A 10,509-nucleotide genomic window follows, 5' to 3' on the forward strand; every position below is an offset into this window, starting at 1 on the left:
TCTCTTTTCTTGTTCTGCTTGTTGATAGCGGTTTCTTTGTTGATAATTTGTCGGTCTATTGGTTCTCCAGTACACATTCCGGTTGTCGTTATTCCCTCTGTAATAGTTGTTGCCGTTCCTGGGTGAATTATAGTTATTGTCATATTCTCTTCTAAATCTATAACCGGTTCTTTGTTGAAATCTATTCTGGTTTCTTGGTGCAAAGTTATCACGTGGTTCGTAATTGTTTCTTCGTACTGTGTCTTGTAGATTCCACTGCTTTTTGCTTTCGTTTTCACGTGCGCTTCGTCTTTTTCTTGCGTCACCTTCCGAAAATATGAACTCTAGTTCCCTTAGAATACCTTTAAATGCTTCGACATCATTGCCTCCGCGACCTACTAATGATTTCTGGTATTTCAATGGTAGCTTCATAGTGCATAATTTAATTAACTCTCCATCACTGTGTGGTACATCTAAGCATTCATTTTTCTTTGCCATTAATTCGAAAGATTTCACGGGACTCTTCTCTCCTGAATTTTCAAAATATGTGTTCTGTAATAATTCATACTTCACTCTGTACTGAGCTTCGCTAATCCAATATCGTGAGAGAAATTTCTCTCTGGAACCTTCGTACGATCGGCATATCGCTGCAACATTCTGCATGGTTTCTGCGACTGTTCCTGACATGTGTGCACATATAAAGTCTAATTTGCGTGCTAGCGTCCAGTGTTCTGGTGATCCTACTCGGAACTGATCAATAAAAGTTCGTGGATGTAATGAGTTTTCTTCGCGAAAGCGTTGAAATTTTCTGACTGTGAGGAAATGATCGTTGTCGTACTTCGTCATAGTTCCATATGAAATACGCGATTCTTCGCCACTTTTGTTTCTGATCATTTCTCCCGTCGTTCTTTCCGGTTGTGGTAGATCCATTGCATATTGTCCACTGTAACTTTCGCCTACCCTTGCGTAGTATCTTTGGAGTGGTATTTAATAATTTTCTTCCATCGATTGTGAACGTGTAGCTGAATACATTGCACTGTACTCTTCGCGACCTGGCTTTCCATTGTCACTTATTGATTGGGTATCTTGTCTGGCTAACCTTGAAGCTTCATTGCACGATCCAAACTGTCTTGAAACATACATTTGTGGTTCCGCATGTGTTTGTCATGACGTTTGTTCATCAAGAATTTCGAAACGTGTTTGTAGCTGTGCAGGCTATCTGATTTCACGTATGTTACTTTCCGCCTGTGATTGGAATCGCAAATGCGCAATTTCTTCGTTAATTGCTTGTTTTTCCGGTGCTGTTACAGAGACGGATGTGGTTGCAGACTCTGTGCTTGTTCGATCCTGTTCACTACGCTCTTGTATGGTTTGCAACAACTCTATTTGCAATTTCTAAAATTGTCGCTTCGTTTGCGCTTCTATTTTGACTATGCGGTTATCATATCTTTTCAGCGCTGCTTTTGTGATACGTTTGTGTAACACACTGTTATCAACTACCTCACGTGCTGTATCTGCTGCTTGTCTAGTAATTTCGTTTATCTGTTTCTCTAGTTTCTTGACTTCTCCCTGGGTGTTGTTACGTAATGTTTTGAGCTCGTCGTGAATGTCATTACTCAACGTCCTCTTGTACCCTGCCATTGTCTGTTCTCTATTGATTGTGACCTGTTATTAAGTTTCCTATCACTACTCGAGATTCTTTTATCTCGTCTTCAATTCAGTTTAGGGGTAACTGAATTTTTTTGTTCTGTTCTTTAATCTCACGCATTTGTCTTGTGGTTTCTGCATTCTGAATTAGAATTTGGTTCGCCATGTCTTTATTTTGCCTTGTCATGGTTTCTGTAATTTGTTGTAATAATTCTGCCAGGTTGGTGGGACCTATTGCGTTTTCTTCTGACGTCCTACGCTCTGTGTTTTCGCCCAAGTGTTGATTCGCAACCGATTGCACTGAACAGTGCTTTGACACGTTTCTGCTCGCATTCCTTGTACTCTGTGGTGAGGGAGCTCTGATTACTTGTACTATAGGTTCTACGTATTCAAGACGCAAGTTAGAAACCTCATCGACTGTTTCTCTACTTTCCTACTTCTCTTTCGAATGCTGACATATGTTTTCTATGCCTTGAAATACATTATCCTCGTTATGGTGCGTTAAATGTCCTATTTCTCGCGATACTGCATTGTCTGTTGTACTGTCCTCTATTCTCTGTCCATTTTCATGGTGGATCTCTACCTCAATTCGGTCAAGGTCTTGATCTGCCATTGCTAATCTTTCCGAATCCCTTATTTTCTGTTTTAAAAGCAATTCACGCGCCCTACTTCGCGTCAACAGGCGCTCTTACGATCTCACGCGTTTCATAAACTTTTTGCACACACGGCTTGACAATCAAATCACTTACTTGTCGGGTCAGAACCAACTTGTCAATGATGTATCCGCCACCTGTGCGCTTGCATTGGAGAGAAAACTTAATGATAACAATTTTTAAAATTCATAACTTAATTATGCTATTATCTCTGTTAGAATGTCTCATTTTTTCTTGAATACTCTTACTATCTATTCCTGCCGTTACCGTTTTCGACTGTGTATAACTTTAGGGAAAAAAATTTTTTTTATAAAAATTTTTCAACAAGATACTTTTCTGACCTAGTTAGGCATGAGGCCGACCTTCAATCATGGATTTTACCATCCTGGTAGGGTCGCCATTTTCTAACATTCTGCATGATGTCTGTTTGTTCTGTATCGTGTCTCCTTACCACTTTCACGCAACGACACTCTGAGCGTGTTTTTTCGGGAATTGACTAGTGTGAACCTGGGACTTGTTGCTGGTAAGGAGACGCCAGATCACACATCACATGTAGAATTCAGAAGAGTTCAGTGAGACTAGCGATGATATAACCAAATACTTAATGATTTCAGCGTCAGCTCCACTGCACTCCCCGTAAAAGAATCTTAATACTAACTAAATTTAGTGGAAGGGGTTCAAGGCTTTCCTATTTTTAGTTAGCTGGTAAAATAACGTCGAAAAAGCAGTTAAGTTTACCAATGGAAATTTTATTCTACTCACAAAATATTGTTTATAAATTTACCGAAATTGGTTTAAAAAAAAAACTATCTGGCTGTGTTTTCATCTGACCAATCAGAGTCTCAATGTTAACCTTAAGCTCTGCCTACAAAAATTCTGTCTATCCAATGAGAAACGTTATGCTTTTCATAGTGGGCAATGTTTTTAAAGTTTGCAACGTAACAGAGAAGCGAAAGAGTCTAACGCTAAGACTTGCAGCTGCTGTGGCCCTTTTTCTGTTATCGTAAGATCTATACTGTTCTTCTGGAAGGCTCTAGCTTTTAATATGGGCTGGGGGTGGTCCTAACGGTTAGCTGGAGGCGTGGGTGTCTGTCCCTTATCGCAGGGCCTTCTAACTTAACACGGTTGTGCTCTCGGCTTCTGTTCTCCTTTCTCCCCTCGGAACTGCGTCTGTCTCACGGTGGGAAGGTGTGACATACATTTAGGCATTCTTGTGTTAGTCTGTAGTATTCCATTTGCTCACTCGTTACTCGTATTACTTTGGTTAAATTAATGTTACGATTTATTCGGAGCTATGTGACATACTACTGGATTTGCTTATCATGTCAGGGTTTTCATGGAAGGTGTTGGATTTGCCTGACACCTTACAACACTATTTCACGATTTATACTAGACGCACACAGCTGGGGTACACTAGTTCCGTCCTGGGGGATATGGATTGTCGGCAGGAACGGCATCCGGCCACTCCTTACAATTAACCATGAGAAATCCGTACTTAACACTGCTGACCCTGCACACAATATGGGACAAAGGCGATAGCAAGAGAAAGAAAGAAACAAAGAATTACAGATATAAAGAAAGAAAACTATGCTAATACTTACCAGGACTGTTAGAATGCCTTTTTGATTTTAGAGCGTAAATAAGCACGCAGGACAACACAGAACAACAAGTCCACGTGGCCTTGCCTTTTGAGTAATACCAGTATCCTTGTGAATGCAATTCGCTTTGTCATGAGAGGAAGAATGCATTTGGGGCTCTCAAGTGGCTCTAGTGGGAGTTATCGTTATACCATTTCTCCACAGAATTTCCGTGCAATGTGAGTAAACTGAATGGTATTGGCCAAAAACTAAATTTTTATTGAGTGAGACCACTTTTGTTGTCAGCGACTCAGTGAAAGCTCAAAAACAGATTCGTATCTGGTAGTTACGCTTTATATTCGCTATACCCTGCACACGCTTTTCACCAATGATCCATTGCTACCCTACACACATACTAACAAGTGAGTGTACTAAACGGAGTCAGCAGTTTAACAACCACGATCTCAGTTACACGACACAATAATCAAATGTGACTGTAACGCACCTATAACATAAATATTTTCTTCGCACTTAAGCGACATACTTGGAAGACACTGCATCAAATACGTTCGATTGAAATAGATGTAATTGTGAAATAGATTCACCAGCAAGAGATGTATACACACTGAAAGTGATGCTATTACCAGCAATTAAATTAAACATTGTAAGTGTCGGGGGAGCATTTCACTTCCAATATTACAAACATCATAGTTTTTCTAGAAGATTCTGCAAACTGACCCTTCGTGTCTCCGTAAATCCTGCTACCGCAAATTTACTCAAAAAATGTCGTAATTTACAGATTATATGTTACAATTAAAATTTCTCTAATGGTATGTTACAAACCGAATTTAGTAAAAAAGATACTTATCCATACCCCACTGTGATCGGAAATGTTACGAGAGTTTAGTAATCTTGAGTTAACGGTAAAATTTATGTAAATTAGCCTCACAAATTGAGCTAAGTGGCTAATTCGTGTGAGAAGGATTTTCTGAACTGCGTGAGTGAGAAATAATGTTACTACTTTATACATCTCGTCAATTAGAATAACCGAAAACACTTAAAAGTCAGCTCCGCATGTCATGAACAATTGTTTCTTATTGCAGACAGCAGATTAGATGCTACGTGATAGGCATACGGTAAGAAACATTTCCTACCTATTTTTCTTGTGTGACACCTACCTCACGCACCCTGCTCTCACATTTTGTATGAAAATTAGATAGGGTAAGGTGACACCATCTAGTATCAATGGCCAGTGATATTTATTTGATCAAGTGAGAGCTGAAGAGAACAGAATGGCCAATGTTAATACAACATGAATTTAAATTCCGGAATGCTTTAATAGTCATTAAACCTTAAGTTAGCTTTCCTCTGGTATAAAAGCTGATTCACCAAGTGGAAGTAAAATGTGGTTTCTGATTTACAGTACGATTCGATATCCATACATATTACAAAAATGGATTTATGCATGTGTTGTGTGTGAGTGTATGTATCTCCTCCTAAACCACTGGATAGATTTCAACGAACGCGGTACACATATCCATTAATATTAGGCAACAGTTATCGTGTAGTTAAGAACCACCTACCTATCACTGTTCAGGAATGAGATGCGTGAAAAACTCATGCTTCATGCATGATATACAGTTTTATTATTTCAGTGCTACTGGCCTTACTTCCAACACATTTCGGTGGCAGTAACCACATACGCCGCAAAATGCGTTTACAAAATTATTTGCAGCTTATACAGTCGCCTTACTTATTAAGAAAACAGGATTTTTTTTCAAAATCCATTACTTTTATGGTTAGACGTTGCCAATGTCCTCCGCTTTCTGCCACGATAGTGGTAGGCCAATAGCTAAAATTACTTTCTGCAGTCAATTTTAGTACGCTGGAGAGTCTTTACATTTCAATTACACCTTTTTCAATGTTCATTTTTATAACATTTGTGAAAGCAACAATGGAGCCTCTTATTATTTGCTTTCTGTCCATTTACATTTTTATCAGGCCATTGTTAGCTGCAGAACCGCCTGGCTGTGATGACGAAGGTGTTTCTTCTCTTCCTGGTCTCTGTTTAAAAGTTTATTTTTAAATAAAATGACCGAAGAAATCTGAACCATGTGCGGCTCGTGTTGGTGCTGTTGGTAGGTTGGCATCGTGTAACGGGGATAGTGGTGTCTCGTTTTCCTCTTATATTTACTGGCGCCACTACGTTTGCTAGCGTTGTCTCTCCGCGAGTGGCAGTAGCAGCGTTTATCGATATCTAGTAATGTTATACTATGTTTGAAAGGACGTCAAGTGTTTTCCAGGTCGTGTGTGTCAGCAGTTCAGTTGGGATGGAGCAGCAGTGAGGTCCGACTGCACTAGTACTGCTGACAGCACGCAGACTTTGCCAGATCGAGGGGCTGCAGATGCGAGAACCACAACCTCGTTGTCCACTGAACCCAGGACGTTTGAGTTGAGTGAACATTAACCCAGTAGTGAAACCTCCACTATTTCGAGATCACGCCGTTTGTTTGCGCGTTGCTGCTCGCTGGGTTGTTGAGACAAAGAGCAAGGAGTAGAGTGTTTGGACTTGGCAAAATTACGTAGCCATCCTCCGCTTCTTATTATTATTCGTGTACTTCCTTGCGTTATAGGTGAAGTTCACCAGCAGCATTTTCCTGCCTAGTGGCCGCTAGCGCCCCAGTTACCTGCCCTGGTGGTTAGCGTATTTTCGAGGCGTGTACCTTTCCTCACCTTGCCGCTGCTGTCTGGTAAGGCGTGCAGTTCGACAGCCTCCGTGACTGTAGTCCGGATATGTTGTTTCCTTTGGACTACTTTGCTCACAGTGGTTACTTCTGCTTCTGGATGCTCTAAACACCGGATTCTGAAGACGCAGGACTGTCCGACGGTTCCTCCTTGGCTAGGTTATTCCATCGTTGTATTGATTATCAGACATTAGGTAGATATTGCAAGAGTGTTGGTCTGCGTTTAAACTGTCACTAGTTTGAGTTGCCATCCAGTTAAGTAAATACAACTCTTGGCTACCTGTCTCGTTGGTTACGAAGTTGAGTGACTTTCCCAGGCCGATCCTTGGAGCAATGTCTGAGGCCCACTTTTCTCTAGATTTCGCCAGATTGTGATGATTGTCAATAAGGCCTTAAGCTATGAATGCAATTTGTCTAAATAATTTTTAATTAGATATTGTCTTAGCAGTCAAATTCGATAATTGTTTTGTAAGAGGTCCATAATTAAAGAATTTGTTGCTAGTGCACTCGAGCAGATGTAATTTCGATGTATTGCTCACGCGCTGCCTGCGATATGTAAGCTAGAAGAGAATCTGAGACCAAAGAGCAGTATTGACTGCAGTAAGAACTGTGTAGCAGTAGGAGTAAGTTGTTGCTAGCGAGCAGTCGTGTCTGGTGTATCGTGTTGGCTGGGCCGGTCGTGTGCAGCGATGGCGGAGCCTGAGCGTTGTAGGATAAGGTAAAAGCAGCCTCGCGCATATGTAGTGAATTCTTTAAATTGAGATGAATGTCAAAAGTTAGTTTTTATGAGAAAGATTATTATTAACAGATTTTTTTAAAACATTTACATGGGACTTGATGTAACAATACCACATATGCGCGAGCCTGCTTTTACCTTATCCTACAACGCTCAGGCTGCGCCATCACTGCACACGACCGGCCCAGCCAACACGATACACCAGACACGACTGCTCGCTAGCAACAACTTACTCCTACTGCTGCACCGTTCTTACTGCAGTCAATACTGCTCTTTGGTCTCAGATTCTCTTCTAGCTTACATATCGCAGGCAGCGCGTGAGCAATACATCGAAATTACATCAGCTCGAGTGCGCTAACAACAAATTCTTTAATTATGGACCTCTTACAGTTTCTTATTGTCAATTCTTTCCAAATAAAGCGTACATGGTTTTTTTTAAAAAAAACTTAGCAACCAAAGGTAACTGAGTAAGGCCCGTCCAAACCTAAATCTGCTTTTCTCTAAATCCCATGTTTCAAAAACTCGGAACCTGCAATAGAAACTGAAAGGAGAACGAAGAGGAGAAGAGTGTCATATAAAAGAAGCAGTGTAAGAGCCGTGATGAAAGAACAGGACTGTTGGATGCCACACGCATTCACCTTACAAGCGACCATACTTCCTCAAGAGGGCCAAGGGTCTGTTACGCTACTGACATAATCTACAATGCAATGGGTGGAATAGAGAGAAAGAATAAATTACATCACTTAAGCGGTATCATGACATCCTCAGAAACCAATGGTGATGTGAAAGTATTACAACATGACTTTAATGTTTATCGTATCAAACATAAATCTAGCAGTATTTCTAAGTCCAATTGCCTTTCAGGACTGCCAAAACCCGAGTTATTCAGTACAAACAACGTTGCAAATTCTGTCTAGTCGTCGTCAAATTGTGGGGCGTCCAGGAAACCTTCTTTCTTGCATCGCTAGACAACAATTCAAGCAAATTGTATTAATAAGTTTTATTACCAAAAAGTGAATGACAATAGTTAACTTTGAATATTACATAGATGTGTCGCAACCAAAAGGCGACATGAAGAATAATCACTGTCGTTCAGTGTAACAATTCCAAATTTGAGCAACGTAGAATGTACAATCTTCAAGCTTCTCTAGAACTGGTCCAAGATCAGTCGGGCGCGGAGCTTATGTCCTCCTCGCATAGAGGCCACTGCTGTTGCGTTGTCGTCCTGGAGAGAAGTCGATCAGCTTGCAAATGGCTGAAGTCTTCCTCACAGCCCTCTCTGCTCTCTCATTCGTGACTGGGGTGTCGGCGCTTGACTTTACGCCGTAACATTCTTCCCCCTCCCCCCAAAGCGACGGAGCGTTCTCGTATAGCGAACATGACAACGGGAGGGGAGGCAGAAGCATGGATGCTGCGTCGAACTGGAAGCTGTGGCAGCAGGAGACTCCAGGCTGCCAGTCGTACCCAACCATCCGGCCTTCACTCTGGAGGAAACGTCCCCCGATAAGCGACCAGAAGGGTACGCCTCTAACTCCATAGCAAGATGCCGAACCCGTCGGCCGCTGAGGCGTGGGCGGGTTCAGATCCATCAGTAGGATGAGAGGAGGCGAACGAAGCGAAGGCTCCATGGGGTCGTCCCGCAGTGTCGTGATGACATCCTCTGGCGGCTTCTATGGCCGCGCTTTTCAAATGGCTCTGAGCACTGTGGGACTTTACTTCTGAGGTTATCAGTTCCCTAGAACGTAAAACTACTTAAACCTAACTAATCTAAGGACATCACACACATCCATGCCCGGGGCAGGATTCGAACCTGTGACCGTAGCGGTCAGCGGTTCCAGACTGTAGCGCCTAGAACCGCTCGGCCACTCCGGCCGGCACCGCGCTGTCCTCTGTATCCGTGAATCTGTGGAAGAGATACAGAAGGATCATCGTGCGCATGAGAGTGGGGAATCTGATTGTAATATCGGCGCTGCAATCCCTCTGGACCTGGAATGAGATACATGCATGCAACAAGTCGACGAAGAATTTCGCCTCGAGCCCACCGTCTGCTGCCGCCAAAAAACTCTGGATAACACAATATAACGCGGCGCGAAGCTATACTTCCTGCATTCCTTCGGAGTCCGTTGGTGAGGAAGGTGGAACAGGTGGAGCAGTATCCGATGGCGGCGGCCGTAAGGCATTTCCGACGGCGATCGTCCATATCGTGGATGCTGACGATAGAAGGCGAGAAACAGACGCAATGTTTGATCCTTGGTGTGGCGAGGTGCGAATTGCGACCATCTGCTGCTTGAATATTCTTAAAAACGTTCCGCTTCGCCCTCTGACTGTGGATGGAACGGTGCACTAGTTAGATGCTGTATGCCATTGTGTTCACAGAATGTTTCAAATTCATTTGACGTGAACTGAGGACCGTTGTCCGACGTATGACTTCACGCAAACCTTTGAGGCAGAAATAGATGACAACACCTGATTTGTGCTACGTGACGTTGTCGAGTTCATTGGAACAGCAAAAGCAAACTTGTTATATGAGTGTACCACAATCAAGTAACGAATGTTCCAAAAAGGCCCCGCGAAGTCTATGTGCACACGTTGCCATGGTGATCGCAACTTAGGCCAAGCAGAGGACTTTTGTTGCGGAGCGGATTCATTTTCCGCTTATGCGTGACTCTGTGACGTCATCTGTTCTATTTGGCTGTCCATACGCTGCCAAGTGCAATGCCGACGCGCTAACCGTTTCGTACGAACAATTGTTAACATCCACGTGATAAAAATTTGGCTACAGTGCGACGAGAGGAAATTATGCCTCAAACAGTTATAAACATATCTACTCGACGTATGAAAAAACAGTGAAAACTTATAAATATTAATTATCTATATAATATTCTATGATACAATTGGACATATCGATGTGTATCGTACAAATACAATGATAATTGTAAATTCCTTTCATGATCTGCTTTTGTCTTCTTTTGTTTTTACCTTTTGTTGGATGGCTTTTGTAGACTGCGGACGCGTATCAAACTGAAGTCTGCTAAGAAACTGTAATTATTTGTTAATTATTACTTGAAAATAGAGTTCATTATCATTATAAATATGAGTGCAAAATTATACGTAGGATAGTAATGATTCAAATACTTACATAATATATTTGTTCGTGTGTAAGAATGGATATA

Source organism: Schistocerca gregaria, chromosome 7, assembly GCF_023897955.1.
Source record: "Schistocerca gregaria isolate iqSchGreg1 chromosome 7, iqSchGreg1.2, whole genome shotgun sequence".
NCBI lineage: Eukaryota > Metazoa > Arthropoda > Insecta > Orthoptera > Acrididae > Schistocerca > Schistocerca gregaria.